This window comes from Neomonachus schauinslandi, chromosome 13 (assembly GCF_002201575.2).
Source record: "Neomonachus schauinslandi chromosome 13, ASM220157v2, whole genome shotgun sequence".
Lineage (NCBI taxonomy): Eukaryota > Metazoa > Chordata > Mammalia > Carnivora > Phocidae > Neomonachus > Neomonachus schauinslandi.
Window position 1 is genome coordinate 40399229 of NC_058415.1, and position 9221 is coordinate 40408449.

The 9221-nt window shown below is 42.0% G+C and overlaps 1 protein-coding gene across 4 annotated transcripts in view; it reads right to left on the reverse strand.

Moving 5' to 3' along the window:
• The window catches only part of ZDHHC21 (zinc finger DHHC-type palmitoyltransferase 21), a 67949-nt gene extending 60712 nt beyond the window's left edge, over positions 1–7237 (reverse strand). For all 4 annotated transcript variants that reach the window (XM_021682448.2, XM_044920629.1, XM_021682449.2 and 1 more), the window contains exon 1: positions 7152–7237. The gene's annotated coding sequence lies outside the window, so the exon portion shown is untranslated. The remainder of the gene's footprint in view (positions 1–7151) is intronic.
• Positions 7238–9221: the final 1984 nt, after the last annotated feature.

Consider the following 9221-nt stretch of genomic DNA (forward strand, 5'->3'; position numbering starts at 1 on the left):
TTAAATTCAAAAATAAGATCAACTCCACCTGATTTTGTGTTTTCATATCCTACCCCATCCCCCCAAAATCTGCATTTGATTACCATTGTACAGGAAAGTTCTCTCTTTTGAAACCACCCAGTTCCCATAAAATCAAATTAGTATTGTATGTCCAACATTTGGGCTTCATCAAACTTCCTAACCACAAATCACAAAATGACAATAGATTCTGAGATCACTGATGAGACAAAATGCAATGTAATGTCTATCAAGATGTGAGGCTGGAACTATCCCAACACAATTGATAAACATAAACTAAAGAGTTTAAAATAGAAGCAAGTTTTAGTTTAAAGTATTTTAAGGAAAAAAGCTATCCTCCTGTAATGAACCATTAAGAGAATCAGCCATAAAAGTTAGTTTCTACAGTCCAAGCTTAAACAATAATAAAGAGTTCTAGATAACACATATACACTGATTATGTATTTTATTAATTCACTTAGCATCTATTGACTATATACTATGCTTTTGCACAGGATACAGATAAAAAAGAGACGAGCCCCATCCTCAGTGAAGACAGACTAGTAAACAGACCAGATCAATATCTTTGTAAGACAAGGTGAGATAGAGGGCAAGACGGCAGGAATGCATCTCATATAGTAAGGGTATTAGCTCATGGAACTTTTTTCAGTTATGGGAATATTTACGTGCATACTAGGTTGTAGTACAAAAGGTATTTCCTACGGTGAGTTGCCATCAGGAAAAGGTTTCTGGAGAGAGTGAAACCTGTGAGTTAGCTAGTCAAAGAATGAGGCTCTTCTGAACCAAGGGAGCGAAATATGCAAAAGTATAGAAGCAGGCAGAGAAAACCTAAGTAAACTGAAATTACTAGAGTCATTGCATATGGAAGAATGGGGTAAAACATGTTTAACCTTTCGAACACACTCACCTCTAAGAAATATATTTCGTAACATTACCAGTACACACAGAAATATATGATATGAGAATGTTCTATACTCATTAAATGAAATATATAATTGAAAAAGTTTAATGAAATATTTGCCCTTACTACATGTGATGTACTCTGATACTGTTATCTATTTTACCCTAGTTCATTTTAATAAAAATATATAATGTTGGTCATAGCCCACTAAAGGGATTCCATAACCCACAACAAAAGAGTAATCTAAGAGGGAAAAACACTGTTAAACCATGCTAATGAATTTGGACTTTGCACTGAACACAGTGGAAAACCACTGCAGGATTTTAGGCGGAAGAATGCCATGATGAAGTTCACATTTTGGAAAGAACAGCAATACTGTGAAGGATGGACTTGGGTGGATGGATAAAGCTCCAAAATGGACTACATAAAATAAGCTAGGCTTACTGGTTACCCAGGTGAGAAATGAGGGCATGTGGGAAGACCAAAACAGTAGTGACTTGTAAGGGGAGTGTGGAGGAACAGGGGTAAAGAAGAATACTTAGGACAGGAGACATGCTGGAAAGGGGCAGATTAAGAATTTAACGAGTAAAATTGACAGGACTTGGTGATCAATTGGAAGCAAAGGGCAGACTGTAGGTTTTTGGCTTAGGGACTATGTGAAGGGTGGTACCATTCTCTAAGAGAGGAAATGACGGACAAGTTACGAGTTTCTTAAGCATACTGTTTACCATAGCAAAAGGAAAGTTTTACACACTAAGGATGTGAGAAATGTATCAAAATCCTTAGCATTACATTTCCATTCCCCTTATAGACTTTTTAAATTGGATTTTCTCCCAGCGTCAATTTTTCTATGGTCATGATTGTTAGATTGTCAAATGTGATTTGTTTCACTTTCTAAGATAATTTACAGTGCTTTCCTTGCCCGCACCTTTGATTTCTTAGGGACAAAATATGGAATGACAAAGTACAGGAGCTGCTACTCTAATAGCAAATGAATGAATTCATCTTCTTCTAAACAAAATCGCAAGCAGAATTAAATGCAGTACAACAAAATGTCTGAGACGGCCAAAGTCAATAATCTGCTATGGCGAGGACTCCAGGGTGGCTTCCTAATGTCTCAGCAAGACAGTACTTCCTGTCAGTGTTATTAGGTAACAGCCCAAGTCAAACGTCTATGAGTCAAACCCCGGTCACTCACTGGCTTGGACTCAAGGAAAACTCCTACTTTACATTTTCAGTTATTACAGCTACACTGAAGCATAGCATTTACAACGGGATGCCCATTTTATCAAATTCAGCAGCATCACCGACATCAAGGAATCAAATCTCACCTATGAGGTACAGAAACAATGCTAGGCTTAAAACTCCATGTAAATTTGGGATAACGAAGAATATCCAAAGTTTTATAACTATAAAAGGTCATAAAGTCATTAAATATTTTTAACATTATGTCTGAAAGAATATAATCAACAATTCACAGAGCAAACCAAAAAAAAAAAAAATTTCCACAGAAAGTTCCGAAAACAGTTAATATATGGATATATAAAATTTAAACTTATAATTGCACCTTAAAATGAAGTTACAACTACATACTTTTAAACATATTTAAACTTCTGATGTTATCTACTCTGAAAATTGGCCAAGATAAATAATTCTACCTAAAATACCAAGCTACAGGGGCACCTGGGTGGCTCAGATGATTAGGCAGCTGACTCTTGATTTCGGCTCAGGTCATGATCTCAGGGTCCTGGGATAGGTCCTGAATCAGGCTCCACACTCTCTTTGCCCCTCCCCTTGCTCCTGCGCGCGCGCTCTCTCTCTCTCTCTCTCTAAAATAAATAAATAAATCATTTAAATATATATATGTGTGCGTGTGTATATATATATAAAGATTAAAAAATATATCAGGCTATAGCTGTCTCCAATAATTAGCCAAGGGGGTAGTTTAATTTTTAAAATATCACATAGGTATTCAGTTTATTTCAACAGAGTAGGAAATTAATCTTGTGGGGATATGAAAAAGAGAGCCACATTCAAATTATGACACAGCCTCCAAGCTGCCGTTTCTTTTCAAGCTTCCGTTTAGCCATCTGTACAATGATGATAAAAATAACTCCCGGAATTGTTGTCATGCTTAAATGAGAAACTGCCTGACAAATGAAAAGCAACTCCCAAAACAGTAACTTTAAAGGGGAGTGGGGGACAGGAGAGGAAGAGAGACAAAGGTAAGTTTTACTTCTAATCCTACAAACTCCAGAATCAAACAGTGTTTCTGGGTCCCTACCTTTAAAGTCGTGATACAATCTAACCATACCCCAGCTCTACGTCCTCTAATACTAAAGTCTGAGAACACTTGTCAGGGATGAGAAACCTCCCACAGCCCAGCCTTTCAGCTGCTATCATACTATGAGCACAGAGGGAAGTTTTATTTGCACGTGTTGGCATGGGGTCTCTTCAAGCAGAAAACTGAAAATAGAGATTTGATCTAAAATAGACGGACTGAACTAAAACCTGTAAACCAAAATCTTTCAAGGAAAAGCAGAAGGGCTGGTAAGTTAAGGACTAAAACACAGTTGCGAGCAAATCAGGACCAGATTTCAGAAGCTAATGAAGAATGCACAATCAAAGTAGGGAATTTTGACTCAATGCTGAGGTCTCCAGGAAGACTTTGTGAAAATGTGGGTGGGCAAAGTGTCAAAGGAGAACATACTTGCACCACCAATGGTTTCAAGAACCCACTTCTAGAACAAGCCCTTAAATCACTACCTTCTAGGCAAAACTGAACATAAGACATTGCTCCTCTGTGTACCTGCTTCATGAGTGAAAAATAAATGTAAATTAATACCTCTATTAAAAATATTGCACTGCAGTGACACACCTCATCGGAATTCCCTAACAGAAAATAAAAATAGCTTGGAAGGTGTGGGATGATATGAATTAAAGATACCAAATCCTGCTTCAGTCAGTATAAAGTGTCTACGTTGGAATCTTCACTGAGGAAGGCAGGGATGTTGTGGGAGAGAGTCAGGAAAGGCGAGAAGAACTAAAGTTGAATGTAGAGTAGGGACAGAAGGCAACAGATAACCTTTGCTTCAAACACAGCACAAGAAAAAACCTTCAGATAAAGTAAAAGCCAGAAATGAAGAGGCTCTGGCGTTTCCTGGACATGAACCTGACATGTTCTTCCAAGGGGAAAGGGAAACTAGCTACCTACCTCTAGTACCCACTCCACCAAGACAAACTGAAAAAAAAAAAAAAAATACTAAATCAGATTTCCTTCCCACCAGGCTCTACCAAAGCAGGCACAGTTTAAGAACAACAATACTGAAAGAAATCATCACTCCGTCTTGCTTGAAGCTGAAAATCCTACAGGAGGTAAAGTTATTCATTCCATAATTATGGATAAAAGGCTTAAAATCAGAAGCCTGGCTGAGTCACACCCGAGCATGTTAAAGTTAGAACTAACATAAAACTAATCAGCGAGTGGCAAAATACTCATTTTTACCTAACCTGCCCTTTTGTGGAAGTGACAACAGGTAGATGAAGAGAGCAGATACCCTGTCAGCCCCTTAAATGGGATGAGGTAAATCTACCTCCGAGGTAAAGCACAAGGCAAGGGGAGGCCTCAAAGGCAGAAGAAAAACTTTGAAAATGTCACGTCTTTTCCCTAGGGTACATCAAAAGAGGGAAATAAGTAAATAAACTATCACCCTAAAATATTTCTGGCGAGGTAGCTACCGATGAGAGCAGTGCTACTTCACACCTGTGAATAACTAGGTTTATTCAATTTACCAATGATTCTTTTTTTTATTTTATTATGTTATGTTAGTCACCATACACTACATAAATTTACCAATGATTCTTAACCAAAAAAATCACTATGCTGACAACAAAGAGGGTTTTTTCCATTTATTCTTGTCTCTTACCTGTATTTTTCACTGATACAAAATAGTTCAAACATTTTTCAGCTTTAATAAGAGCTATAAGTGCACTGATTATTCTACTAGATGTTAAAATGCCATTTATATTTAGTGCACTTGAAAAATTTAATCTGAGCCCTAATGTTTTACTAAAGCAATATAAAATTCCTTCATGCCTTAATATAAAAGTAAAACTCAGCTTTAGAAAAAACTCCCTGGTAATAAAGATAGATTTTCTTCTGCCTTCCCTGTTATACCTGTTAATACTGACACTACCATTATGTAGCCTTCTATGCTGAAAAAGATTGCATTGACTCACACTCAATTACAATCCCAGAAAAAAAACCTCCATGGAGGCAATACTAGACTTCTCAATTAGTTTCTTCACTAATACAGGGCATGATTTTATCCATGCACTTTTCCACAGGTTCTGAATCAGTCCCTCTGAATTAAAGAAATCAGGCAGTGGGCAAATAAGTAAAAATTTTATGATTCACACTGATCACTCCTTCTTTAGAATCTACCTGTTAAGCTGATGGTTACATGTATGCATTTACCTACATTTTTATTAAATAAAACACCCCAGAGATAGGTAGGCAGTGTGACACGGTTACCATCATTTTATTTAAAATATGCTCTATTTCTTTTATTCCAACTACAGCTTCTAAAGTATTTTACATTTAACAGAAATCACCACCATTTGAAGGGACCTAATTATGATCCCATTGGTTTACATCCAAAACGAGGAATTCAAAATGAGGGATTCTACACCAAATACTATTCCAAAAGTATAGAATATACATTTTTTAGCTATATTTTGATATAATTTTCCTAATACTTCTTCAGGTATATGTTTAAAATGTACTCTTAACATGTTAAAGGGTTTTAAATTAATTACAAACGTAGCATATGCCAAATAGGTATGGAATAGCTAAAACGAGCCTTAAAGAATTTAGCCTAACTCCTTAGTTGTATAGATGAGAAAACAGGGTGGATCACTGACCTATCCATGACCCTACAGCTAGATTGTGACAGCAGTGGGACTAGAATCTAGTTTTTCTTTCCACTACACTAAATCTCATTTGGTTCCTTCTTTCCAATTGATTTCTCACCTCATCTCTTCCTCAAAAATCTTTTTGCCATTAAGAGGTTCAACAACTAAAGCAACATAAAACACTGCCCTGGATTTTATCTGTAAAATAAGTAAAATCTAAAGAAATGGGAGGATGTAACAAGACATTGCACAAAAAGCCAAGGAAGGCACATACCAGGCAGTCATCAAATAACTATTATGGTTCGTTATTACTATTTTTACAAGGAAGGTAGTGTTTTTTTTTTTAAGGATACATACATATTAGCATCCTAGGCTGAGGATCCATCTGACACATCACCTTTTTTAACTTGCGCTTAATTATCCTTAGTCGTCTTTTAGGCTGTAACTTTACACTATGATTTATGACCCACCCACAATGACCTTAATTTTTTTTTTCCTCTTGTATTTTATGGACTGCTATAACTGCAATATTTTCGAGTAATAACCGGTCAGGTTCTCTGGGCCCTAGAGATACAGCCATCCTCCACTGACTCACAAGGGATTTTAAAATGTGACCCAAATACAGCTGGAGAAACCACAACTTTAAATGGACTCTCCACTTAAAATCCAGCAACCTATTTATTATAGTAAATGGTAACAAGTGCAAACTGCTGCCATCCATAAGCCATTTTCTCAGAATCACTCTTGGATCTGGGCGGAGGGAGGCAGAAGGTCAATAAGGGAGCAAACTCTTTCTGCTCCTGCTAGTCCTCTGCAGCCTCGCGCCGGTCATCTGGAAATGAATGAAAGGCGGCGATAACAGAGATAAACCCGGGGTCCCTGCGCAGGTCTCCGGGCGGGGCTGCAGAGAGGAAAACTGTAATTCACAGGCGAGAAACTCAGGGCACAGATTTAATAAATTAAAAAGCAAAAGCAAAAAAAACCCACCCCAAATCACCTCGGCTAGAGCAGGAACCCACCCCCACCCCCACTCCCAGTTCTGGAAGGGGGGAGCTGGCGGGCGGCGGCGGCTGCTCTGAGACCCGCCGGGCCCCGGGCGAGCCGGGTTCGGAGCGGGGGCGGGGGAGGGAGTGGAGTGGGGGGCGCAGGTGCCGGGGGCAGGTGCGGGGAGAGGCAGGGCGCGGGGCTGCAGCGCGGCCAGGTGAGGGCGGCGGGAGGCGGGCGCCGGGCAGCGGCGGCGGCGGGGGGCCGGCGGGGCGGGGGCCGGAGGGGGGGTGGTGGGGGCGGCCGCGTCGGCCCCGCGCCTGCACACACTCACCGGCGCCGGCAGGCTCGCCTCTCGCCGCCGCTGCTCTCGCGGCCGCCAGCCGCTCTTCCCCCTCCTCCTCCGGCGCCGCCGTCGCCCAGGCCGGGCCGCGCTTCCCTTCCGCTTCCGGGAGCCGGAGCGCCGGGGCCGGCGGGGTGGGTGTGCGCCCGCCCGCGCGCTGGAGCCACCGGCCGCCGCCGTCTCCGCTCGGCTCCCGGGAGCCGCGATGGGAGCCGCCGAGGGCCGAAAGAGCAGAAATCGCGCCGCGGGCGGGAGGAGATGCGCCGCGGCCCGAGGCCGCGTGCGGCGCAGGCCCGCCGTCACCGGAACACTCGTACCTGACGCACCTTGGCGCCTCCGCCCTCCCGCGCTGCCACCTTCCCAGCTGTGCCCGGGCCGTCCTTCTCTGTCCCCACACCCTCACCGTCCCGCTCTCTGGGGGACCGCAGAGGGGCCTTCCCGTAGGGACTGCAAGTATCCCTCCTCCTTCAGGGATAATGGCCAGCAGGCCTCTGTCTTCCGCTAACGCGTTCTGGATGTCCCCTGGTACCTTGTTTCAAAGTGCGCCCGCGGCATCTGCATCCTCTGGGAACGTGTTAGAAACGCACCACCTCAGATCTGCTGAATCAGTATCTGCATTTTAACAAGATCTCCAGGTGATTCCTACATGGGCACCTTAAATATTGAAAGGCACTGGATTCTAGTGCGTGGTCTTGCCTCTTCAGACCCTCTATGCGGCAATAGCCAGAGTCGCCCCGGCCATCTGAGATGTTGCCTAGTCCTGTCGGCAACCTCAATGCATACCCAAACAAGCTTTACTCCGTATTTAAGGCGACAACCGAAAGTTGTCAGCTTTCCCATCCCTGCAACCTAGGAAAAATAAGTTGACTCAACATTGTAAATAATCCACCTCCCGGCGTTAAGTTGGTATCTTACCAAACAGCAGAGACATACTAAAACTCCCCTCTCTTCCCTCACCTAACCCGAACAGTACTCTGGATACAGTACTACAGTGTTTGGAGTCGTGTAGCGCTAAATCTTGGTGCCTGTATGCCACAGGAGGAGATAATGTGTGGATGGAAGAATATTACTTGATGCATACAATCTGAACTTATAGGATGGCATTGAAAGCCCTTCACAAACTTGTCTCTACTTACCTCTCCAGTCTTAGCTCAAATGAACTTGGTTCGTTTACCCTTCCTAGGATGCCCTTCGTCTTCCTCTCTGATGATCTTTATCCAAACTTGGGAGTCAGTTCAAATCCTACCAGCCCAGAGTACTCTCCCACCACCGTACTTAATATCACACACATGAAGCTTATTTTGGACCCATATGTTACCTTGTATTGCTAGGTATTTTTAAACATGTTGTGTTCCGATTTATGAATCAATTACAAACACCTTAGGGCCTTAAAGACCTACATCAGTGATTATCATAGTCCTCACACCAGCAGCATCAACATTACCTGGGAACTAGTGAGAGATCCACATTCTCCAGCTCCATCCCAGATCTACTGTATTAGAAATGTCAGGGGTGAAGCCCAGCAATCAGTGTTTTAACAAGCCTTCCAGGTGATTCTAATGCACACTGAAGTTTTAGAGCTACTGACCTGAAATATTGTCTTTTACCCCCAATGGAATTCAATGATTGGGATTGATTTGACTATATGCAAGTTTTATTGCCTTTCAGATTAAGAAATCAGCTCCTCCATTTATGCATAACTAGGTTGGGAGGCTGTGACAATTGCTTTTGAAAGAATTGTCTTTGGTTTTCATAATGCATTTTATGTAGTAGGATCTTTGTAACTTGGTTTGTTTGAAAAGAAAGAAAGAAAGGGGCCCCTGCTTCCGACTCTTGGTTTTGGCTCAGGTCATGATCTCGAGGTTGTGGGATTGAGCCCCATGTCCGGCTCTGTGCTCAGTGCAGAGTCTGCTTCAAATTCTCTCGCCCTCTCCTTCTCATTCACTCTCTCTCAAATAAATAAAATCTTAGAAAGAAAGAGAAAGGGAAGAGAAGAGAAGAAGGAAAGAAAGAATACAGGGGTGCCTGGGTGGCTCAGTCCTTTAAGTGTCAGACTCTTGA